Source organism: Somniosus microcephalus, chromosome 1 (assembly GCF_052327205.1).
Source record: "Somniosus microcephalus isolate GS21.2 chromosome 1, FLI_Smic_1.0, whole genome shotgun sequence".
In the NCBI taxonomy this organism is placed as follows: domain Eukaryota; kingdom Metazoa; phylum Chordata; class Chondrichthyes; order Squaliformes; family Somniosidae; genus Somniosus; species Somniosus microcephalus.
The window spans coordinates 107,107,444-107,134,208 of NC_140987.1; the positions used below are offsets into that span (position 1 = coordinate 107,107,444).

General features: G+C 41.9%; 1 protein-coding gene across 4 annotated transcripts in view; it reads left to right on the forward strand.

Moving 5' to 3' along the window:
• The first annotated feature begins 1,430 nt into the window (after nt 1-1,430).
• The window catches only part of cdc42se2 (CDC42 small effector 2), a 267,311-nt gene continuing 241,976 nt past the window's right edge, over nt 1,431-26,765 (forward strand). For 2 of the 4 annotated variants that reach the window (XM_085984508.1, XM_085984492.1), the window contains exon 1: nt 1,448-1,715. The gene's annotated coding sequence lies outside the window, so the exon portion shown is untranslated. Of the gene's footprint in view, nt 1,716-26,765 lie in introns of all 4 variants that reach the window. The other 2 variants (XM_085984522.1, XM_085984520.1) reach the window with 2 other exon arrangements.

Here is a 26,765-nt window from a genome sequence, read left to right on the forward strand (position 1 = left end):
AAGGACAATACATTAACACAAAAGGACAGTATGTATGCTAGTTCACTGTGCTTATGCAATCTCTAGTTTGACTTAAATTTATTTTCATTCCCTATCCTTCAATCCATAAATAATAACCTCTAATGGGTAATATTGTCACATAGCTGTTTGAATTGAAGTGATGTCATTTTATATTGCAACTGGTAAAAGTGAGTAGGCATAGGCTTAAAAATATCCTGTTGTTCGAACTGAGACCATCAGAGGAAAAAAGTCACATTTGCTCTGTATATAAGCTCAGATTTCAAATGTTTTATTCAGGACGAAAAGCTGTGACTCAATAGACAATATCTCCCTCACCAATAAGGCTAAGTAATATCGCAACCAATTCCAAATTTTAGTTAACAGAGATATGTAATTGGTTCATTATTGGGGTATTGACCTTCCAGATTCAGACGGGACAGTGGTTTTTGAATGGAAAATTCGTACCATGTGAACTGGACACCCAAAGTTTGTCTTTTAAAAGATGTTAGTTCCTCCCCCACCCCCCCCCCCCCCGCCCCTCACCACACACAGACTCTTGTGGAATTGCAGTGACTGTAATCCTAGACCCAACTTGGGGTCATTTTATTGTCCAGGATATAATGAATTTTCTCCTGCCCTTTCGCCATCCTGTTGTGGTGCAACCTGGCACTGACTGCTGAAGTTTGAAATTCAAAGGCTTTGCCTCATTTTTACATCATTTCCAGCAGTTGCTGAGGCATGTCCATTAAAAGAGAGTCTGCAGCAGGGTTTCTGCCAGTCTGGCTTTGGACTTAGCTACAACAACAACTTCCATTTACATAGCACCTTTAACATAGTAAAAATGTCCCGAGATGCTTCACAGGAGCGATTATCTGACAAAATTTGACACCGAGACACATAGAGATATTAATTTTGACGAAAGATCATCGACCTGAAACGTTAACTCTGTTTCTCCACAGATGCCGCCTGACCTGCTGAGTATTTCCAATATTTTCTGTTTTTATTTATAAAGAGGTATTAGGATAGGTGACCAAATGCTTGGTCAAAGAGGTAGCTTTCAAAGGAGGAGCAGTGGAGAGGCATAGAGGTTTAGGGAAGGAATTCCTGAGCTTGGGGCATAGGCAGCTGAAAGCATGGCCGCCAATAGTGGAGCGATGAAAATTGGGGAAGCACAAGAGGCCAGAATTGGGGGAACACAGAGATCTCGGAGGATTGTAGGGCTACCCTGGTATTGGTATGCCAACCATTCACATTGGCTCTTCTGGAATCTTACTTCTTGCCCTCACATCCCAAGATGCTGCCTCTCTCCCCTCGGTTTACTGCGTTTGGTACTGGTAAAAGTGAGTAGGGGGAGGTTTAAAAATGCCCAGTGGTAGTGCTGTCCCAAGTGAGACCAGCAAAGGCGCTGCTCCCCCTCTGTCTGTCTCTCAGGGAGGAGGGACTCTCAGTCTCCTCCTTTCTTTCTCATTATTCGCCGTTTCGGTTTTCTTTCAAAGCAGCAGAGCTTTTTCAATCTTCTCTACACTCAGCCCAGAGTCGCCATCTTCCTCCTTAGAGCAATGATTTAATGCTCAGCCGACTCGGAGAGGGAGAGAGAGCTATTGGGAGAAGCGCTGTGTGGCGAGGCTGACAGAGGCGAGAGGGCAGCGTCTCTGTGGGAACCGTCCACAAACCAGAGTCCAGAGAGAAGCCAAGAGCAAAAGGCGCAGGCTGAGGTGTGTGAGCTTCGCTTTATTTCCCGACCTCTTATTTTCAGCGGGTTTTTTTTTGTGTTGTTGCTTTAGTTGGGTGAATGATTTGAAGTCTGCGGCGCATTCATTCACTTCCAAATCCCACCGCTCCTGTAGAAAGGTGGACTGGCACTGGCAGCAATGAGATGTGCTGCTGCTCTTTATTCTTTTGCTCAGAATGAATGGGTGATCTGATTTCTGGTGTCCATTATGGAAACATTACCAAGAATTGCAATTTGCATTCCGCGTAAAAGACCGTTTGCATGTTGCCAGTGTAGACATTAACAGTGCATGTGTCCTCCTTCAGATTTACATGTTTCTTATTCACCAGATTTCTTGTGTGTGAGTTTAGGGACTGAGGAAGGTAGTTGCATTCATTCCTCAAACTGGACGAAGTATTTCTGGGTTGGATGCTGTAGATGGTATTTGAAGCGGGTGAATTGAATGCACGAAGGGCTGATGTTGCAGAGGAATGAGGAGGATGTTTGGCTGCCTGGCATCCTTCTGGAGATCGGTGGGCCTGGGATCAGCCCGGGTTTCAGAGCACGGATAGACTGGAGGTGTGCCACAGATTTGCAACACTTCGATCCAGGACCGAACCCGGAGCTCACGTTTGGACTCCATCCCTCAGTCTTGGGGCAGGAGGCTGTGACTTAACTACCAGAAAAACAAACGCAAATATCCTCAGCTACTGATTTCAGGTCACCTTTAACACAGTCTTTGGCAGAACATGTTTTTTTGTCTCGGTCAGAGACAAGGTGATTTATCCAGAGTTTTAATTCAAATGTTTTCACTAGGCTGATTTAAAAAAACATTTGTTTTTTTGTAAATCCTAAGAGTGATGTAAATAAAGCGTATTTGATGTTTTAATTGCTGATGACTGTGAGTGTGTTAGGAGTCCTGAACTCCTTTCTCCCCAGTGATTTATTGTACAGTAATTGACAGGTGACCCATTCCCTAATTCCACAGTAGCTCAGAGCACTTTGCTGGTGACAGAGATAAGCTTCCTATTATCACTACACCTGCTTTATTATCCCCACCATATATCTTGCTCCCACCCCCCTCAACTTCAGTTTCCTTTGCCGTATCTGCTCCTATCCCTGTTAAGTAACAGCTAACACAGACAGTAATTTCCTGTTTACCCTAGGGATCATTTAAACCTCTACTATCTCATTGTTAAAATTGGGTCTTAATGCATGTTCCCAGCTCATACCTACTTCTGGTCCCCATCTTGCAAGTCATTTTGAAGTCCAGTTTCTCTGTCTCTTGACTTTGGAAACGAATGTGGGTAAATGGCTCTTAAACTCTGCTGTTCATGTGCTCCCAAATGTCGCTTGCTGATTGACTTGGGATGTGAGCTTTCAAATGTTTTACTTAAGATTTTTTTCTTGTACAAAAATACAAAATTGCATGAATACCACTGAAATTGGCACTAAAGGTTCAACAACAGTAATGAACAATAACAGGAGGATGGAATGAGAACAAAATTATGTATCAAAAATGCATGCTTTGCATGAATAAAGTCTCTGGCCAGACAGTGATCAATCACATACAGTGCTGAAAAAGCCAATGTAAACACTAGAAGCTGCAGATCTGGGCCAGCGTGCTTAAAAGGGAGAGATAAGAATCACTCTTCCCCTCTTGCCAGCAAATTTCCCAAACCTTAGCAGGACTATCACTAGGGAATACAAAGGGGATAGGCAACACTTTGCGGTCAGTTGGGCATGAAGATATATCTTCCCGGTTTAAAAGCTCTTTGGTTTCTCAGTCCAGATGTTTCCAGGGGGCATTTGTCAGGTTTGATGGGGCGAGGGATGACCTTCATCTATGTGTTGCCGACTGTATTCCAAGAAAGGGTCCAATTCTGGAGGAATTTGGCCTGCTGAAGATTCAGGAAGTATGTAATATTCTCCATTTGTGGTATTGTCCATAAACAGTGCATTCAACCAGATATAGATAGTTGTTAACCCCACCTAGAGTCACATAGCTGGTATACAACAACGTACAGCACACATCATTGTTAAGACAAGCTTTGCTAAAATTCAGAGGTATGACCATTGGCAGCCTCAGAAGGCAGTGCAATGGGTTGTACTTCAATTATGGCCACAATTCACTTATGAGTAGTTGCCCAGTAAGATTGAATTGTTTGAAAATTATTATGGCATTTGAACAATTAAAAAGGATCCATGGATACGTATATATTGGTTTTCATTATTATGCACGCAAACTCTGTTCTGAAAGACTGATTTATGCTGAGGTAGGCTTCCAGCTCTACCTCACCACCACCTTTCTTGACCCCTCCACTGTCTCTGTGTTGTCACGCCGTTTGTCCGACATCCAGTCCTGGATGAGCCAAAAATTTCCTCCAGTTAAACACTGGGAAGAGCAAAGCCATAGTCTTTGCACCCCAGCCACAAACACCGTTCCCTAGCGACTGATTCCATTCCTCTCCCTGACCACTGTCTAAGGCTGAATCAGACTGTTCACAACTTCGGCGTCCTATTTGACCCTGAGCTGAGCTTCTGATAAAGACTACCTCTGTAATATCGCCTGTCTCCGCCCTGCCTTAGCCCATCTGCTGGTGAAACCCTTATCCACGCTTTTGATACCTCTAGACACGACTATTCTAATGATCTCCTGGCTGGCCTCCCATCTTACACCCTCCAGAAACGTAAACTCAGCCAAAACTCTGCTGCCCATATGCTAACTGGCACCAAGTCACATTCACCCATCACCCCTGTGCTTGCTGACCTACATTAGCTCTTGGTCGGTTTACCAACGCTTCGATTTTAAAATTTTCATCCTCGTGTTCAAATCACTCCATGGCTTTACCCCTCCCTATCTCTCTAACCTCCTCCAACCCTACAACATTCAGAAGTCTGCGTACTTCCAACTCTGGCCTTTTGTGCACCCCCCACTTCCTTTGCTCCACCAGTGGTGGATGTGTCTTCAGCCGCCTACCTAAGTTTTGGAATTGCCTCCCTAAGCCTCTCCGTTTGTCTCTCCTCCATCAATACGCTCCTTTAAAATCTAACTCATTGACTAAGCTTTTGAACTGTCACAGTCTCCTTTGACTCGGCGTCAAACTTTGTCTGATTACACTCTTGTGAAACGCATGGAATGTTTAATTGTGTTAAATCGCTATATAAATGAAAATTGTTGCTGTTGCAAGTGACCAGTTATTGTATTTGTGGTGTTAGCTTTAAAGGGTCTGTTTATTCAACACAAAAGTAGCATTGTAATTCTCATAATGCTGACCCAATACTCGTTCCAGATAGTGACTCTGTGTAAGTGAGGCTGCCAAGATTGGACCAACTTTATTGGCCATTCTCGCAAATATTTACACATTTGTGTTTGTTGCCTCTTCACAATTATGTATGCACATACAATGGGGCTGAATTTGCGGTCAGAGGCTTCCTGCAAAAAATCCATGAACTTACCTTCTGCCTTGGGATCCATGGAGACTTGCACTCCTGGGCCTTTACGCGTAGAGCGCAGAGGCCCATGTACCCCAGGGGTGCATGTGGTTCGCAAGCGCCCCTGGGATCACGTGGGCTGGCCCAACCAATCAAAGAAGGGAATCCCCATTCATGCTTATGGAGATTCTGTATGTCAGAAACATGAGAATTTATCATGGGGAATAAGGAAATGGCAGAGCAATTAAACAAATACTTTGGTTCATTCTTCACGGAAGAGGACACAAATAACTTCCCAGAAATGCTAGGGAACCAAGGGTCTAGTGAGAAGGAGGAATTAAAGGAAATTAGTATTAGTAAAAAAATAGTGCTGGAGAAATTAATGGGACTGAAAGCTGATAAATCACCAGGGCCTGATAATCTGCATCCCAGAGTACTAGAAGAAGTAGCCATGGAAATAGTGGATGCATTGGTTGTCATCTTCCAAAATTCTATAGATTATGGAACAGTTCCTGCAGATTGGAGGGTGGCAAATGTAACCCTACTATTTAAAAAAGGAGGGAGAGAGAAAACAGGGAACTACAGACCGGTTAGCCTAACATCTGTAGTAGGGAAAATGCTAGAGTCTATTATAAAGGATGTGATAACAGGACACTGTTAAAATATCAATGGGATTAGACAAAGTCATGGATTTATGAAAGGGAAATCGTGTTTGACAAACCTAATGGAGTTTTTTGAGGATGTAACTGGTAGAATAGATAAGGGAGAACCAGTGGATGTGGTGTATTTGGATTTTCAGAAGGCCTTTGATAAAGTCCCACATAAGAGGCTAGTGTGCAAAATGAAAGCACATGGGATTGGGGGTAATATACTGGCATGGATTGAAAATTGGTTAACGGACAGGAAACAGAAATGGCAGGCGGTGACTAGTGGGGTACCGCAGGGATCAGTGCTTGGGCCCCAGTTATTCACAATATATATCAATGATTTGGATGAGGGAACCAAATATAATATTTCCAAGTTTGCTGACAACATGAAACTAGGTGGGATTGTGGGTTGTGAGGAGGATGCAAAGAGGTTTCAAGGTGATTTAGACAGGTTGAGTGAGTGGGCAAATCCATGGCAGATGCAGCATAACGTGGATAAATGTGAAGTTATCCACTTTGGTAGGAAAAACAGAAAGGTAGAGTATTATTTAAATGGTGATAGATTGGGAAATGTTGATGTACAAAGGGACTTGGGTGTCCTAGTACACACCAGTCACTGAAAGCAAACATACAGGTGCAGCAAGCAGTTAGGAATGCAAATGGTATATTGGCCTTCATTGCAAGAGGATTTGAGTACAGGAGCAAGGATGTCTTACTACAGTTATACAGGGCCTTGGTGAGACCGCACCTGGAGTACTGTGTGCAGTTTTGGTCTCCTTACCTAAGAAAGGATATACTTGCCATAGAGGGAGTGCAGCAAATAGCCCAACTCTCCGCCCACTGAGGCCCTTTTCCCGGAGACGGCTATGATCTGTCAAGACGATTCTTGACAGATCGCAAGTTCCGGGTTTTAGCACATTTGCTTTGCATACCTAAACCCGTAACTTGCACGGCCCCTATGGGCGCGTGCGCACCTCATACGCACCCGTAGAGGCCGCAAATTACCTTGTCTGCTGTTGATTCAGGGATACTGCTATCTCTTTGGTCAGAGCTTTAAATTAGAGTAGAGATACAGAAACAAATGCAAGCTGAGGATGAAATAATTTACCATTAAAGCTCAAGATGTGCATGCACCATGACATGATTATAAAGTACCAATGGTTTATGGAGAGTAAAAGTGGCATGGAGATGCCGGCTAGATGTTACAAATGGCATATCATTAAACTGCTCCAAGACCAATTACTTGTTTGCACTTACTAAAATGGGACTTTAGTACCAGATTTCTGAAGACATTGACAAAATATCAGATCCAGAAATGCAATATAATTATTGGGTGCAAAGTTTTGTTGAAACATCTTGAAAAAGGGAGCATTAAATCCAACAAGTATTCCATCTCTATCGCTGCACACTATTGTGGATGTTTTTTTAAAATATCAGATTTTAACTAAGAATATTCCAGACTGGAGGTAATTGTGGTCATTTAGATTTTCTTTTCTTTTGAGTTATTTTCTTGTCAACACTCTCCCAATGTTCTCTCTCAAAATCTTAGCAAAGAGGGCAGTAGGCATCTTGCAATGATGCTCTTAACCTTGTTGGTGGGATTTACATGAGAGTGACCCAAACATACACAGGCTGATTTTTAACTGGCCGAAATCGGCGTTAATATGGCCTCAAAATGGCATCAGTAGACTTAGCGCCCTTTTAATTCTGACATTCTGTGAGTGGCTATTTTGAAAAGGGCCATCCCTTGGGTGACCAGAGCATATATGAGGCAGGTGGCCTCTTGATTATGTAAATAGGTGTCCTATGACATAATTAGGACCCTGTTGCAATTTTAAGGACCATATGGGTGGAGCATGCCTTAAAGAAACTGCTTTTAGCTGCTCCAGAAGTTTTTTCAATGTTATGTTTTTATGGAGTTAGAAGGAGCAGGAAAGCGCCTCCTGGCTCCACAAAAATACCGCGGACCACTGCTGGCCTGGTGTCCCCATCCTCCAGGACCTACCAGTCGGCCGGCTTGGTGTCGGAGCCGGCCGAAGTTCCTCAGGCCCGAAACCATTGGCCTGCAATGGGACAGCCGTTTGGTGCCTCAAAATGGCTCCGGCCTCTTCGCCCCCGGGACAGGCGAGCAGCTAGTGCCCTCCACCGCAGGTCAGCCGCCCAAAAGTTAAAATCCACCTGATACTCTCTAAATTTCCCTCCTTCCTGATCAGGACAGGCCCAATATTCACCCCACTCCTCACAGCAATATGGTTGTAGTTGGGTAACTCAGTGAGTGTAGAGTCACAGGCATGGACCCAATCCCTCCAGTCAATAGAGCCGCATTACCATGGTGCTCTAACTTGTGCTGGTACTTTAATATCACTTAACAGATGAGTTGAACCTGGGCAAATGACATTGTACTGGATTGTATTTGGCACCAAATTCAGTCATGCAGTCTAAATAGGAATGTACTGGATTTAAATTCAGATCAGGAGTTGGAGTGTTTTAGTCAGAACTAATATCCGAGAATAAATTCTCACCTTTCAGACAGTACATTGCGATCCCTAACAGCTGTAAGTTCCAAACTGATTTGCATTCACAGCTGAAGTATAACATAAGGGCCTAAGATTATCCCCTGTCATCTGTGAAACATTTCTTTCATAAATATTACAGTAGTGAGATCTGCATGTTTCACACTGATGCAGAGAAAACTCTTGACGGTCTTAAATGAACTGTATGGTGCTGTTGCTTTCACTTTCAGAACAGTTTAGACTGAACTGTACAAACAGCTGAATAGAAATTGTAAAGAACTGAGGCTATCTTAATTGCAGCCAGTTAGTTAATTAGTAACAGGGTGAACATTTCAGCATTTCTTGTCAGGTCAGGACAAGAGAATTTTAGTAAAAAGGAAATAGAAGAAAATTGGGTTTACAGTAAACTGTGACACCCTCCCCCACCCAAAAAAAAGAGCCGGGGGATTTACAGTAATTGTTAGAAATCACGTCTGTTGTTTTTATTATTTTAAAGAAAAGAAAGACTTGCATTTATATAGCGCCTTTCACGACCACCGGACGTCGCAAAGCGCTTTACAGCCAATGAAGTACTTTTTGAAGTGGAGTCACTGTTGTAATGTGGGAAACCCAATTATTTCTTTCAAGTTGCAGGAGGCCATGGGGAAATGTTGAAAATAATGAAAATTGTGGCTGTTTTGGGCCCAGTCATGCCAAAAAGGTTCAACAATGGATAGAAATCAGCAGGTGAAGCAAAGTGTTCTGAGATAATGGAAAATAAGCATGAGTGTTACCACGCAGATTGTGGAGATTCTCCCAAAACCTAAAATACTTTTTTTCCCCATTCCTTGGTTAGTCTTTTTATTTTTATTGCATTAAGTATCTAGTCCTGGGTTGTCATAGAAACATCGAATCATACAGCACAGAAGGAGGTAATTCGGCCCATCGTGCCTATGCCTGCTCTCTGAGAGAGCTACCCGCTCTTTCCCCATAGCCCTGCAAATTTTTCTTTTTTAAGTTATGTCTTGATTTTTTTTGTGTAAAGAATAAACAATAGCAGGTCACTTCAAAATAAAATTACTGATTTTTGGAATTACATAATGCACACCCCAGGCTGTTAAAAAGCAGGAGTAAAGGATGGAGAATTAAATTCGGTGATTGTGTTGCCATATGATATCTCAGAATGTGCTGAATGGAAATAAACCATTGGTCCACAGTTCCCATGTGTGTTAATAAGATATGTTTTGCTATTCGTGTTTTGAAGGATTATTCAACTAAACAAAATTCCTCCATTTTCCTCTCTCCTTTCCTGAGGGTGCTGAGTGGTGCTGGCATGCAGTCCCATGGCTGTCAGCTGCTCTCTGGTACCTCATCCGTGTGACCATCCTTCATGTCAGTGAACGTCAGTGGGCTATTCAACAACACGAGGCATCACAGCCAATACTAATCCTGTCCTCTTTCAATTTCTACACTGGCAAACATTTTCCAGAGAGGCTCAGTGGATAGTGACCAGGAGATGAAGTCCTGTTTTATTCCCTCCCCACCCCTCTAACCCAGGAATGCAAATGCCAGTTGTAGCACCTCAGCTGCTTCCCTGGCTGAGATCAACTAAGCCAATACAGAGCAGTAGTAAAACCTGGAATCTTTCTAGTTTGTATGGCTGAATACCATACTAGGTGGTGCAGTTAAACCACTAAGCCGTCCAGGCGCGAAACCTTTTTTTAAACTCACTTTCAATATATTTAACATATACAGTTGACCCTCTATTACAATGCTTTCGGGAGCCATCATAAGAAGTGTACATTGAGAAAGGCCATTTGTACGTTGTTGCTGTATTAATGAGGAAGCCATAAACCCCAAATGTTGTGTTCAAGGTATTGGTATATACAAAGCTACCAATATTAGACAAACATTAGGACTGAGAATCTTCAAAAAGAATGAGACTGATTATAAACTCATTTAAACACAGAGCTGTGTACATTTTTCAGAGTGAGTGACATCAAAATGGGTTAATTTTTTACGTAGAATCTACAGCACAGAAACAAGCCATTCGGCCCAACTGGTCCATGCTGGTATTTATGCTCCACACGAGCCTCCTCCCACTCCTGTTAATCTCACCCTATCCTTTTATTCCTTTCTCCCTCATGTGCTTATCTAGCTTCCACTTAAATGCATCTATGCTATTCGTCTTAACTACTCCTTGTGGTAGTAAGTACCACATTCTAACCACTCTCTGGGTAAAGAAGTTTCTCCTGAATTCCTTATTGGATTTATTAGTGACTATCTTATATTTATGGCCCTTAGTTTTGGTCTCTCACAAGTGGAACCACTTTCCCGACGTCTACCCTATCAAACCCCTTCATAATTTTAAAGCAAAGCTAACACGACTGCTCTGGATGAGTGAAACTTGGTAGATCTGTAAAAGATATGATTAAAGAAAATAATCAAAGATTGTTATCAAGGCCAATAATAAGCTGCCCTTCCATATTCTGCTGTAGAAGGGCAATTTATTATTGGCTTTAATAACAACCCTGTAAGTTTCTCTTGTTTGGTTGAGAAGGTTGTCTCAGTTTAAATTTAGAAATAAAATGACAGGGTATAATCAAGACCCAGGCAAGCGTTGAGGACATGGTTGTTGTTCCTCCTTTGACGTAGCAGTTGTTGCTGGTCAGCTGTTATTCTTAAACATTTTCAGAGAAAGTCCACTTTCAGCCTTTGGCCATCAGTACTTACAAGATGATTTTCCAGTTTGCCATCTGTTTTACTTTTTCCAAGAGAAAAGGCAACAACTGTGAGGAACAAGCAGATGGAGAATCCTAGTTTTTTTTAAAAAATAGACGAGCCACCTACCCTGCTGATCATGACCATGTGTGCGCGCATGAAAAGAGGTAGAGCCTGATTAAACCCGGAAATGACCGTTTGTGTGACTGATGGCCAAAATTAAACCTGTCTCATTATTCAGCAGGCACAAGGAAATGGTTCAAGCAAGAAGTTTCCAGGAAACTTAAGCAGGAGTACTCAATGTGAAATGCATGTGGGGGAAGTCCAGTGTTTTACAGGAAGAATTTCTGCCCACAGATTGATATCAGTTACCAGAGTTACTGTTTTGGGAGTCATGTGTGAAGTGTTTTTATAAAGAAGTGCCTATTGGAGAAAAGCTATTAGCGTGCTGTTTGTGTTGATCAGGAAGTTATAAACCATATGATAACGTTAGAGCTGATGGTAGATGCACCTTTATTGTTACAGCTTTGCTGTTCAGTACAGGAGGTCTGGTTATAACTAGAGAAGAATCACCACTTGGCTCTAAACTTGCCCCTGTCTTTATGAACACTTGGCTCGCTCTGACATTTCTGTTATAGCATTATTGAAAATGTGTTTTGGACGTGCTGCAACCAGCAAGATTCAGACTTGTTACATACCTGAAAGGTGATGGGCTTTGAAACTAGCCACAAAATCTATGGATTCAGTAGTTCCTTTTTAAAAGTACTCAGGGGCTCGTTTGGCAACTATACTAACGTATTCATGGAAGAGTGTTCCTGGAATGATGACCTTCGGATTGAGATTTTTAAAATAGTAACATTCAATTTTTGGGGAACCCTGCTTTGGACATGTGTTTGTGAACTAGTTGGTGAGGTGACTTTGCATACAGCCTGTTGTCTCTGTGTCCCACACGGATGCAATGAAAACCTTGTTCTCTGCCAGCTGGAAGGCTTCTATACAAAATCAATTTGAACAGTCTCAACTCGACTCCTAGTGGATGTGTGTTCACAGCAAAACAAATCTGGTAATTATTTGCCATTAATTGGCATAATAACTAATCTCATGAGACTAAGGGTGACTACCAGGCAAAACTAGAAAATTCACACTGTTGAGATAGGGTACCTAGAATGGAATAGTAACGATAAAAAGAAAAATAGAAAATGCTTGAATTGTGAAATAAAAGCAGAAATGCTGGAAAGACTCTGAGGAGGAAGGCCTTGTTAAGGTTTCAGGTGTAACTGATTGTCAGAAGTCAAAAGGAGTTACTTTCACTTTCAGCATAGGCAGAAACCTGGTGTAGTGGATTGGTCCCCCGGTTCCCCACCCAGCCCATTCCTGTTCCCCACACCACCCGTGCTCCACCCTGCCCGATTGACTTTAATGGAAAGGAAAATTGGGCGGAGTATATAATGGGTGGTCAATCCACAATTCTTAGGGCTGGATTTTACGAACCTCGGCAGGTCCCTGGTGGGCGACATCGGTGGCGGGTCCCGGCCTTGCTGCTGGCTCCAGCCTGCTGTGTAGAATGATTTTCCCCTGATTGAGCGCGTTTCCCGGCCAATTGAAGGAAGTGGGTCTGATGATGTCATTTGATGACACGTCATCAGCCAATTTCCTTAAAGGGACCATGCGCAAATTGATTTTGACATTTGTGCTGTCAGTGTTCTACAGCATTGAGGTGCTGAAAACACTGCCAAGCACTGCACAGAGGTGCACTGCTGCACCCACGCTCACCCATGACTCTCCATATGCTTACGGAGAGAGTCAGAGCACGCATGGAAGCCCTCTTTCCTTCCCATGGGCGGAAGAGACCTCCTCAGGAGACCAACACAGCCTGGTTGCACGTTGTACATTGCACAGGAGGACACAAGCAGGGATGTCGTCAGGAGGACCTGGGTGCAGTGGCACAAACCTTTCAATGATCTCATTAGATCACGGAACATTAGTACAAAGCCACACTCACCTTCATCCTCCTGTGCCATCACACTGCCTTCCCTACCCTATTCCTGCACATCCTTACTCACACCAACTTACCTTGCACCTCCACCCTTTGACTTGACATTTGAAGCTGTCAACTCATTAGCTGAAATAATGGCAAGTGACCTCCCGCCTCAGCTTCACTGACGAGGTCTAGGCACAGCAGGAAACCAGTGGGCGGCCTGTCAGATTCAAAAAGCTGGGAAAAAAGCATTGTTAAATGGCTGTAAATAAGCCACTGATGATTTCAGTTGCCTCCCCGCCGCTGCGTGTCGGGTCTACTCAGCGCTAGCAGACCCGACATTTGGTAAAGGCGCATGGCGGCGTGTTGACAGCGGGCTCCCAACCCGCTGTCAAAAAAAACCACTTTCCCACCCGACCCGCCACCGATCGTGCCCGCTGACCCCCCGGAAAATTCCCCCCTTAGTTTCCCACCTGCAACAAAAGTGAAGATTACCCCAAAGGGTTTTAATGAAGGATCATTAAAGAGAGAATTAAATAAAAATAATATTTAGTTGCTGATAGGTTTAACCTAGCCTATTTCTTTTAAGCCGCTGCTTCAGTACTCCCTACAAGGAAGTGGTCTAAATAGGTAAATCCTGTGAATATTTGGAGCCTAATTGTTGAGGGGAGTTTTTGTCAGCTCGGTGGCTCTTTGTAAATCCCTGGCTCCTGCCCTTGGGGAGGGGACAAATTCTCAAGGCCTGAAAACCAGCGGGAAATATATAATTTTGAAACTGAAGTGTGATGGACGTATGCTAAATGCAAGACTTTTGCTTTTAATAGATATATCTTCAAATAAATAAATAGATGTATATTCTCTCAAGAAAAATGAAATGGAACTGAAATGCTGTATTTGTCTAGAATCTCAAAATACTGGTTACTTCAGTGTACCTTTGATTTTGGGGTGGAGTGTGGGGGTGCAGTGGGTTGGCGGGCTGAAGCATGCCAGGGGAGGGGGGAAGCTCCATTACTTCAATAAACTATATTTGAGTTTTTTAATTTATTTTTGACCAGTACCTCATGGTGTCCATTGTAAAAATCAAAAAGAAAAGAAAGACTTGCATTTATATAGCACCTTTCACGACCACCAGACATCTCAAAGCGCTTTACAGCTAATGAAGTACTTTTGGAGTGTAGTCACTGTTGTAATGTGGGAAAGCAAAGCTTTTATTAAGTGTTGCAGTGACAGATTTACAACTACATAGGCAGGTCAACGTGTACTTCTGCTTTTAGGTAATTTCCGACACCATCTATACCAACACTATTTGGATGCTTTTTGTGAGAAGTAGCCATTTTTTTGGTTGTGTGCTTTTGTTTGATTTCAGGAGAGCAATTTGATTCAGTCCTTTGATAAAGAGTGATGCATAACAAAATCTTTTGTAGTTGTGTCGATCCCACGTCTGGTGTACAAACATGTTACTGAGCACTGATATCAGAGTTGCTCGATTTTAATTTTGTCTCTTATCTCACAGCCCGATGTCTTGTAGCGGTTTTAATTTCCATAGTACTGTGGAATTACCCAACTTTTAAAAAATACACACACACATAATTCTTTCAATTCTACCCCGCCTGTCACATGATGCTTTAATCCTTCTGGCTAAATAACCTAATTAGGTATAATACCTTTTCTTTTCTGTTCACCACAGCTTTCAAGTCTCCCACACTAATAGGAAAATGAGTATGCTGATTGTCATAGCTCAAAGGGCTATTTTACAAAGTTCACCTTTTATAGTGTTTTATTTTTTTTTAACTACTGTTCAAATTTCAAAAATTGTACCAAATTAAAATGAATATTTAACCAATTGTCTCATACTCCACCCCACAGGCCTGGTGCGCACGTAGTACATTTCTTTAACATTTGTTGTTTTGTGTTAATATCATGTATTGCCATTTAACTAGTTCCTGTTTTCCACTTAAGCATTCTATTGCTTTTCCTTTGTGTTTTTCCTGCTCAGTTCCCTTGTTCTGTTTCTTTTTAAAATGCTCTCCTTCTGTAATCGCTTCCAGTTTTGATAAAGTGTCTACACCTGAAATGTTAACTCATCTGTCCTCTCCACCAATGCTGACTGGTCTGCTGAGTGTTTCCAGAATTTTCTATTTTTGATTTTCAGCATCTGCAGTTTTCTTTTGCTTTTTGCTTACAGTAACGGAGGTTTTTTCAGTGTACAGATCAGACAACCACCAGCAACAGTTCAGGACATTATATACCGTACTAGTTATCCTCTCATGGTATTGCTTATAGATTTATATGGATTAGGCTTTTGCCTCTCCCTGCTGCTGGCGGGCGAGGTTTAGCATGTCGTGATCAGAATTGGAATCTTTGCTCGCTCTCTACCACTCTATTTCTCTCTCTCTCTACCACAGTCTCTCTCTCTCTACCACTCTATTTCTCTCTCTCTGTACCACAGTCTCTCTACCACTCTATTTCTCTCTCTCTGTACCACTCTATTTCCCTCTCGACCACTCTCTTTCTCTACCACTCTCTCTACCATTCTATTTCTCTCTCTCTACCACTCTCTCTCTCTACCACTCTATTTCTCTCTCTCTGTACCACTCTATTTCCCTCTCGACCACTCTCTTTCTCTACCACTCTCTCTACCACTCTATTTCTCTCTCTCTACCACTCTCTCTCTCTACCACTCTATTTCTCTCTCTCTCTACCATTCTCTCTACCACTCTATTTCCCTCTCGACCACTCTCTTTCTCTACCACTCTCTCTACCATTCTATTTCTCTCTCTCTACCACTCTCTCTACCACTCTATTTCTCTCTCTCTCTACCACACTGTCTCTACCTCTCTTTCTCGACTACACTCTCTCTTTCCCATGTTATGGCCTGTTTTGGTGTAAACATGTAGTTATTCAGTCCTGATTACTATCCTGCTCTCCTTTCCATTTGAGATTTTAAAGTTGATAATCTAGCTGGCCATTTTCTGCCTTCGCACATTTAGAATCAGCTGGTAATTTTGTACATATTTTGTAGATGTGGTAGTTCCCCTGAATTCTATTATGGCCAGGGCACAGCTGGCCGGTTTGTGCCGGTTTGTAGGGGAAGCTAGCTGGTTGGTTTGTTTGTGTGTGTTGCAGGTATTGGGAGGCCTTTGAAGCCAGGGATTCTGCTGGCTGGGTGGGGATTGTGAAATGTGGGGTGGACAGTCCACTGGGTCCAGCACGTGTTGTGTTATGCTAATGATGCAATTGGAGGAGAGTTGTTGGAGCTAAAATTTTACGGGTAAAATTGTGATTATTTCTTTGTGTGTCATGTGAAAAATTTGAATTTATTTTATAGTGGCACTGTGATGGCAACTGTATCTCAGATCTGGTTTTGTTGGAATGTAATGGTGTGAAAGGTTTCCTGTAATATAATTAGTGACAAAATATGTGGGTAATGCCTAATGAAAACAACCAATCCAGAATGAGCAGTCAGCAAAAGCTAGCTATTAAAAGAGTGTGAACCAAAATATTTTTAGAAAATCTTTTCCACTGACTTATTGAACTCTCTGGGTATGAGGGCTTCTGGCATAAAGACATAAAAAGTTAAATCTACATAAATATGATAAAACTTAGCTGGGGCTAACACTCTGACAGCTCAGAGGAAGCCCCATCAAGGCATACTATAGTTCAAACCATACCCTAGTGTGACTATTTGTAAGCAGTCTGTAGAGAGAACTCACAGTTTACATTAAGGCTGTCTTTCTCCTGAGGCTCATGAACACAGCCACATTTTGGTGCTTGGTGGGGAGCTGTTACGATCGACAAAACGGTCTATTTACAGAGCATGCTGATTGTGAATGCCAGCCTCTAATTGAAAAATCCTTGTGGACAAAAACCCCAGGGAAAACAATTTTAGGAAAGTAACTGGAATTATTTTTTGAATAAAATGTCAGAACAAAGTAAAGCATAAACCCGTAAACTTTTTCTGAAGTAATTTTCCTTAAAAAAGAATTACTATATTCAAGGGATTGTTCGTTTAGCAAATACAGCATGATGCATGTGTAACAAATGAAACTTTTTCATATTTTGAAATTTGGTATTGCTTAATCTTTATATTTTGTAATTTAATTTTAAGTGTTTACCAGCTGTATTTCTTTTGCTTTGTGTTTATCTGCGACCTCAAATCAACAAGAAAAACAAAAGGATTAATGTAAACCGCAGATGCCTGGAGGAACTGTACGATTGTTCAAGTTTAGAGAGAGGCTCTGAATAAAAATCCTGAATTCAAACATCGATAATATATTAAAAATCTTACATCTGTGCATACTTCCAGCTGACATTTTTTATTGTAATGGGAACACAAACTGATTATGTAAGGCTTCAGATCTCACTGGAATCTTGGAACTTCCTATCTAACAGCACTGTGGGAGTATCTTCACCATACAGACTGTTCAATAAGGCGGCTTATCACCATCTTTTCAAGGGCAACTAGGGGATGGGCAATAAATGCTGCCCTTGCCAGCAATGCCCATATCCCAAGATTAAAAAAAACCTTCTGATACCTGAGGCAGCCACACACAGCAGCTAAGCACAGATGTAATGAGACTCCTGCAGCCATCAGGATCATCTCAAACACACTAGAGGCATGTTGAAGTAGTGTGTCACAGGCCTGGGCAAGACATTGGGGGTCTTACAATACAGGCCACTAAGGTCTCCAATATCTTCATAGCTTACTGTATGCTGTACAATTTTATCATCCAAAGAGGCATTAACAAGGAGCAGGTGGAGGAGACTGCACCCGCTAATAACCAAGAGTTCAACAAGATAAAGAAAGGCAAGGAGCCAGAAAAAATTCCTGCTGAATCACCTTTATTAGCAGCAAGAGTTATATGGCAGACTCTCACTGATAAGACATTCACACATCCACCTAGTGCATTAACTGTCTTCCACATGAGCGCAATTCAGTGGACAAATGCAGCCTCGCCAACATTGGCTTCTGTACTAATTAATTGGTCATAGATCTCATTCCTTTCATTTTCCATGACTTTATTCCTCAGCATTCCAAGCAAACTCTGAATACAGTTAACATAAAGTGCAACCAGATTTAATTCCATATCAGTGATTTGTATGCGGCTAATGTTTTCTGGCCTGTTTCCTTGAGCAACATCACCCACTCTCTGCTTATTGAAGCCATAGCCCTGCGGCTGGGCACTCCGCCAGCATGTCCAGCTGACCTCTGGGCAGCAGTGAGGACACTGAATTGCGCACATGTGGAAGACAGTTAATGCACTAGGTGGATGAGTGAAGATCTCATCAGTGAGAGTCTGCCATATAACTCTTGCTGCTTGCAAAGGTGATTCAGCTGGGATTTTTTCTGGCTCCTTGCCTTTCTTTATCTTGGGTTACTATATGTGCTCTAGAATCTATCCTAGTGCAACTTCTAAGTTCTCCCATTGTGGAGGAGTAAGTAAACTTGGTGCTGATGGGATCCTCTTGGGATTGCACTGCCTCCTTTTGCTGGGTCAAGAGATGGCTCTGCAACTACTTGTACCACAACTAATATGTTGGTTGCCTGCTGCTGCCTGCTTTCTGCCATATTTAGGTGCAGGAAAGGCTGCGGGGATTGCATGTGATGTTTCCTTGAGCGAAATCACCCACTCTCTGCTTATTGAAGCCATAGCCCTGCTGCTGGGCACTCCGCCAGCATGTCCAGTTGACCTCTTGCAGCTGTGAGGACAGTTATGGCTCTTGCATTCCAATTCCACCCAGCATGTTAAAACTGGATAAGACAGTCTCTTGGAGATGGTAGCTCTGGGTTTATGAACTATCACTAGGGCTCTGCAGAGGATGGCTGTGGAGATGCCTCACATTCCATGCTGCACTGCAGTTCCATTAACTGGTCATGAACAACTGCACACGTGCAGTTAGTGGCCTCCACCATAGTTGCCACCAGACCTTACAGGCTGCTGAACTCGCCCGTTAATGACTGAAGTCAATATTGGTTTGCTGACGGCATCCTTTAAAATGTTGGCCCATGGGGTCTGAATCCCAGGGCTGAGGAAGGATGTGATCTGGCTGTTCAGCCAGTAAGTTATAGCTGCTTCTCCTCCTCTGGCTCTACCACCTGCTCCTACTTTACAACAGTGTGTACACTTCAGAAGTACTTCATTGGTGGTTGTTAGCTATCATGATGTCCAACAGTTGTAAAGCGCTTTGGGACGTCCTGAGGACATGAAAGCCACTATATAAATGCAAGTTCTTTCTTTACTCATTTATGCCCTGTGCTTCACCTGGCGTACCCACCCTGAACTATCTAAATCCCTTGTGTTGGATGTACTTGTGATAGCGCTGGCTACGGATGGAGTGAGTGATGCTGTGAGTGTTTTGATGTGCTGATTTCAGGGCTGCAGCTTGTTCTTTGGTGATACCATCAGAAACAGAAGAAGAACATTGTTAGGTAGTGACTAAAAAGCACCACTGATACAGAACTTGAATAAATAATAGTGTGTACCATAGTGGTTTGCTGTAATGTATGCGAGTGAGTGATGGGATGACAAATAATGAGACAAGGACAGTATTGACCCTGAGCTCCAGGGAGTCCTCCACCTTCACCGTGGCCCACTCCCAGTATGCTCTCAGGTACCACCATGCTCAGCATGGTCTGTTCCTATTTACTGGGGGATCCCTCCTTCAGTTTGAGTCTTTCTTCCTCTTGTTATGTGCCATTTGGTCCAGCAAGCAGTGTGGTAGTGCTGAGATGTTACAACACATCACTGAGAGAGCGAGAGCCAAATGGCCATTCTGCATTACAGCTTGTGGGTAAGTAAATGAACATGCAGCATGCATATTAGTTATATTGCTGCTTGCTTTGCTAGGGTACTTTTTCAAATGGTCCAGTAACAACCATTGCAATGTGAAGGTGCAGTAATAAAATGGGTCCTGCTGCAGTATGTGAAGTTTGGATAGAACTTTTTGGGGAGGACTTGGTAATCAACCTCAGTCAGAATGTAACAGTGCGAGAGGAAACTGAATATTCTCCATACTTTGCCCATCTACTTAATAGAGTGTAATGTTGACTAGCCTTATTTTTGTAAAGTCCGCGCCTCAATAATACACGGACTTCGGGAGAACAGTTTAACAGGTACTTTACTGAACAGGAGGGCAACGTCAGACTGAAATACAGAAGCCTGCTAGGGCCTTTTATACAGGGGTGGTCACTGCCGGTACTGCAGTCTAAAACCAGTTATTCCCTTAAAGGTACATACACAACAATTTTGGCCTCATTTGCCTTCAGGTCCTCAGAGTGTTGAACACGGTATATCCCCTGACAACCGCAGGAGGAGGGTGCCCTGGGATTTCAAAGCGGCTAACCTTCCTTTGCTGCACTTCGTTTAAGAGGACCCACCCAAACATGTATCTAAGAATAGCGCTGATCTGCTGCTTCCATTCCTCTTTTTTGCCCAGCAACAAGTAATCTGCCACTCTAAATACTAACCGCAGCTTTTAAGAGTTGCAGCTGCATACAATTTCCAGCCTCCTACTGATAGCATACTCCTGCAGGAAGTTCATTGTACATATATAATGAGCCTGACCTCAGGAGATCTCACCACTTTGTTTAGTGGTTAGTGGATGGCAGGTTGTTGGAGGCTCCCAATTCACAAATCAGTGAGATGGAAGGAAAATAAGAGTCATTTTCCCCCCAATTTTCTCTTCAATGCGACTTGGCTTCATGAATGCCGGCAACCCTCTGGCCCATTGTCCCAGTGGTCATTCTTCATGTGTGGTCTGGGACAGTAAGTGTCGGCAGTACATTTGACTATGGGGGATATCACAGTCCAGCCTCAACAAATGTGCATCAAAATCTTTTCGTCTGAGCTAGAGTTATCAGACCTGGATCCAATTTAAATTTCTGTGGGATGATGTTACAAAATAGGCATCTCCATTAGAATCTTCAAACTGTGAACAGCCTGTATTAAAAAAAAATGAAGAAAGATGCAGCAAAGAGTTAAGGTTTGAATGGACCGTGCACAGGGCTACAGTTCTCCTTATTACAGATTTTACAGACTTCAGACTTTGAAACACCGCTGATCCTGATTGCTAGACAACTCTCAGCAGATCCATTAAGAGAGTAGTGGGTTCAGCCCATTTGTCTCTGGTTTCCTATCTGTACACATCAGTGTTCTGTGTTTATTTTAATGTTACATCTGTAATCTAGAAGCAGCATCTTTGCTTTCTCCTCAACATTTGGCAGGCAAGTTTATGTGTCCCATTCACAAGATCTAGATTGGTGTACTCGCCTAATCTTTGCCGTTGACTGCATGCTGTGTGCAGTGAAATTCTCTGTCTTGCCCACTTGGCAAAGAAATGCAACACCACGCAAAGCCTGATCCCAAGCTAGCAATAAATGGATGGCTGCACAGAAAAGAAGGATGCCTGAACCATTCAGGCTTATAAAATATCACCACACAATGAAATAGAAAAATAATTAAGAGCTCATTTCCAGAGATAAATATAGTAAATTGTTGTTTTCAGTTTTTAACAGGAAATGGAGCTCTGATTACGCCAAGGATGAAGTTACTTACAGATTAGCACAGGCCACCAAATTTAATGGGATGGTTGAAGTAAAGTACACTAGAATTCAGAATTGTGTCGATTAATTTGGAATATTAATATTGAAAATCTTCAAGTCAAAATCTTGTGATTAAGATGGGAGTTTTAGTTTTTGGATCATGCTTTTCTCACATATACAGTTCTGCCCTCTTTACGTGACTTTGTGTCAATCTTTAAAATGCAACAGACTCGAGCAGATTTCCTTTGTTTCGAATTCTCCTGTATACAATTAAAATGGCTTCCATGCTCAGAGAACCTGTGGGAATCTTCTGCATAATGTCACCTGCCTTTAATTAACCTTTCAGATAGCCTGGTCCGGACATATTATATCATTGAGTTTATGTACTGCAGACATTTTGTTTTGGTGCCGGTACAATCCCCTCTATTTAAAAAAAACCTTATTTCTCCATTCCCTTGTCCTTGGCGCACTGAATTGTGTGCCGATGGCAGGTGGGCAGCCTGCTCCCATGCTTCTGCCAATGTGGCAATGTGCTATAGCTGGCCACTGGGAGGTGGGCAAGAACATATTGTGACAACATGCTTCGAGTTTTGCCTGTGCTAGTGGGAAGACACCTTCTTTGTACACAAAGTAGCTGATATAAAAATCCTGTCGAAGTTGAGGATCAAATTTCTGACCTCTCTGTGCTGTAGCATGTAGGCACTGCAACATATAGTGCCACCGTCCCTCCAAAGGCCCCTTTTTATTTAACATTGAACTGCCAAAAAATTGTATTCATAATGTTATGGGAGGCAGAAGCCCACTGCAATCTTTCAACAGCAGCAAATTTGAAAGGGTTAAACAGTGTGTCAGCTGTGGCTCAGTTGGTAGCACCCTTGCCACTGAGTCAGAAGGTTGTGGGTTCAAATGCGCACTCCAGGTACTTGAGCACAAAAAGTCTGGGCTGACATTCCAGTGCAGTGTTGAGGTCCTGTCTGGTCTCTCAGCTGGACATAAAAAATCTTATTTTGAAGAAGAGCAGGGTGTCCTGGTGTCCTAGCCATTATATATCCCTCAATCAACATCACTAAAACAGATTATCTGGTCATTATGACATTGCTGTTTGTGGGAGCTTGCTGTGCACAAATTGGCTACCACATTTCCTACATTACAACAGTGACTACACTTCAAAAAGTACTTCATTGGCTGTAAAGTGCTTTGGAACATCCAGTGGTTGCGAAAGGTGCCATATAATTGCAAGTCTTTTCTTTCAGCTCAAAGGGAGGCGCTTATGTTCTAGTGAGAATTGATCTGCAAAGATTTTACAATGGTGCAATCTCTAATTGCAAGTCCCAGTGGGGCTGTAGAGGTACAGGTACAGTGGCTGATGTGGTAAAGGGCTAAAGCCTCAGTACCTTATCTCAATGGCCTTGTAAAACTATTACCCCAGTTACGCCACACTTTTGGAGAACCAGAACACCTTCAAAATCCAGCTCATAAATGCTGGAAAACATCATGTTTTGTTTGTAAAGTGGCCAAAAACTAGCAGAATGAGCTGCTCTATCTGATTTGGCCAGCACCTTTGCTGCAGTAGGCCTGAGTTCTGATTGTAAGTCCCAGAATGCATCATGCAGTAATGATCTCATTATACTTTTTTTGCAGTGCATACCGGATAGTTCACACATGAACCACGATATTAGTCAACATTTCAGTGCAGATTATGTAACTGCCCGGAACTTTAGAATCTGTGATTTTGAATGTTAGGTCAAACAAGGCTGGTATAACAGTCTTGGATTCCGTATAATTGCACAACCCCTTCCCCAAAACCTGCCCAGCTTGCAATGCTATCCACTGCATAAAAATGAAAAAATGAATGAAGTTGAGTTGCTAGTGCCAGTTGATCTTGTGCTGGTAATATGTAACATTTAGAATGTATATTGTATCAGTGCTGGGAACGTTTTGGCAATAATGCTACACATTTGACAATTCCTTTTGTCAACCTATTGAATTCTAGGAGCAGAGGAACATTAGGAACAGGTGTAGGCCATTCAGCCCCTTAAGCCTGCTCCATCATTCAATTAGATAATTCATGGCTGATCAGCACCTCAACTCTGTTTTCCTGTCTTTGCTCCATATCCCTTGATACCCTTACCGAATAAAAATATATCTGTCTCCGTGCTGGAAGCTCCAATTGTCCTATCATGCACAGCCTTTTAGGGAAAGAGTTCCAAATGTCTACTAGCCTTTGTATGAAAAAGGGTTATCCTGTGTTGTTATACATGGCACATATCAAGGAGTTGCCCTAATGTTTCAGATGACTTTCATTGTATTGTGTCTTGGGTTGTAGATATACGACAATAAAAGATCCTTTTTTAATGATATGAGTGGAAGGACTTTTTGTGGTGTTTCTGGTCTGTCAGCGCACAGTAGTCTGTAAGTCCTAAAATGGTACGGATGTATGCAATTAAAAACTGTAATCCTTTTATGAAAAGGAATTTCCCCCTAAACCTCATTGCCTCTCCATCGCTCGCTCTTTCTTTAAGACCCTAAGACCCTCCTTAAAACCTACGTCTTTGATCAGGTTTTTAGCCACCCTTCTAATATCTCCTTCTTTGACTTGGTGTCAATTTTTATCTGATTACATTCCTGTGAAGGGCCTTGGGACATTTTACTATGTTAAAGGCGCTATATAAATACAAGTTACCGTTTTTGCTAATTTATCATTTTTAATTGCTATTTAAAGGTTCAGGATAGTTTTATTGAAAAAGACTTTTACCATATATAAGTGCCAATAATGAATCTGACTACGTCCCCACAATTTTTTTTTACATTTAGTTTGGCATATGGATAGATTAGGAATATTGTTAATGTGTGGTTACACGTCCATAAATACAGTCGCACAGTAGGTCAGGATGAATGACAGAGTTGATTAGTAGGATTGAATATAACCAGAATATCTAATACAATCATACTGAGACAGGTAAAAGCTGGGACTTGGTAAAAGGTTTGTTTACACTAAACATCCAAGTTAGTGAATATGACCGTGCATCTCTTATCATATTGAGGCATCTCTTATCGTATTGAGGCTATTCCTGCCTTCTCATGAAAACTGCTCTCTGTAAAAAGAAACTCTACAGTACACATTTAGAATTGAACAATTTTTTTGCCTTCCACTGAGTTGGCAAACTTGCATGTTTATATGATATTTAAACTAATTTTTGATTAGAGGTTCTCCAATTACATAGTCAGAGTCTGAGTTTTTTTCCCCGTCTATTTGTTTTGTGAGCTACTGAATTTGCTCTAGGGTGATGAGATGGTCTGTACAATTTTAAGGTGTGGTCGTACTGCAGCAAGATGAAACCTCTCCATGGCAAGTCACTGCAAAATTTTTGCAAACCTTTTATTATGGAGTTGAAAGGTGCGTGTGTGCAAGTCAATTAGCACAGAAATGAGATCAATGATCATATGTTTGTGAATCCTTAAACAGCATTTTTGTGAACAGGCTAAACAAGGCAGCAGCTTGAATGATGAGAAATGAAACAGTTTTCGGGTATTCCTCGTCACTGATTTTAGAGTTTACACTAAAGCTCTTGTTACAATATGAAGATCAGTTTTTAGGAGGGATTTTGAATTGTGATTGATTTTGTTTGTGTTTTTCCCTAAACATTTTTGGTAAAAATCTTGTTAAATGCATCTGTTTGATATGAAGATCACAAACAAAATGTCACACAGATGACAGAAGTGATGCACTTACAGACGCATATTCATACTCAAACTGTACATACACACATAATGGGCTGGGTAGCTTCCACGATGGGACAAATTCTACATAGCCTGTGGAGGGAACAGGCACTAAATGATCTAATCTTGCTGCATCTTTTGTGTTTGTACACTCACACACATGACTTCATACATGTATTCGATTGCACTCAATCATACAGTTTCACTCACTCAAACACAAAATTCGAACAGATAGCTTACCACTGTTGTCCCTGGGATTTCTGTAAAGCCTAATGGCGGGGCAAGTGAGGTTTGTGTACTATGTCAGTTGGAACTGAAACCACCTCATCAGTACAGTTATCAATTTTGAAGCACCGTTGGTTAACTTCTGTTAACAATGTTAGTCTTGGGAACAATTTAAGGTGATTAACAATATTACACAAAGTATATTAACATTAGAGTCTATTATCTTAAGTGAGATTTATAGAATACTAATACCAGTACATAAAATGAGTCTAGTGACAATACTGGCCTAATCTGAAAGGTTCAGACTGTGAGAGTAAAACTCAGATAGAAAAAAAGAAAACATTTTGCATTTATATATTGCCTTGGCTGTCTCCAAGTGCTTCACAATCAACTAAATACTTTTGAAGTGTAGTCACTGTTTTATTGTAGGGAAACACGGCAGCCAATTTTCACACAGCAAGGTCCCACAAAAAGCAATGAGATAAATAACCAGATAATCTGTTTTAGTGATGTAGATTGAGGGATAAATGTTGGCTATAGTTTATAAAAGCCTTTTGAACTGATATATTAGGTCATCAACCAATCCCTGGTATATCGTGTTATTGTAATATATACGCTGTGCGTTCCCGTTTTAATTTTGTTGCAATTTTCTGCTGAGCTTTCTGCAGTATTGCATAATATTCATGTCATGACTGCTGATACATATAAAATATACAGTAGATGACAGGAAATGTCTGTACACAGTAACGTACATATCTGGCATAAATTCTAGATTTGGTTTTGGTCTTGAGTTGACTTGTGCCTGCTGTGCTTTTTAGCCTTTTTAAGACATATTTTAAATTCATTCCAGGAAAGGGAGATGAGCTCTACGGTTTAAGTTGCTGTATGCCGAATGCTGTGTTACAACATTGAAACATAGCAGTGTCAGATTTGGCCCCAGTGGACTAGAGTGCACGGCATGTAAGTGCTTCTGGATTCAGCAACTCTCTTGGCCATCGCAGCTTAAAGGGGCGCAGCGGCAAGAGGGTAATAGCTGAGGAGTTTTTGGTACTTTCTGTGATGCACTGTGACATATGATCTTCAATACTGCCCTCTTCCTTTACAACAAAACACAGACATTTCTAACCCCGTGACAATGTGAAAGTAATAGTTGTACTGTTTTAATACTTTGGTACGACCAGAAGATTCTGTTATACTTATTTATAATGGATACAGAACGGCTTCTTTTTAAGTTCTCAAAGTGGACGCCCGTTTTTCTGTCAAGTGGCCATAACACCAAATTTAATTGGTTCAC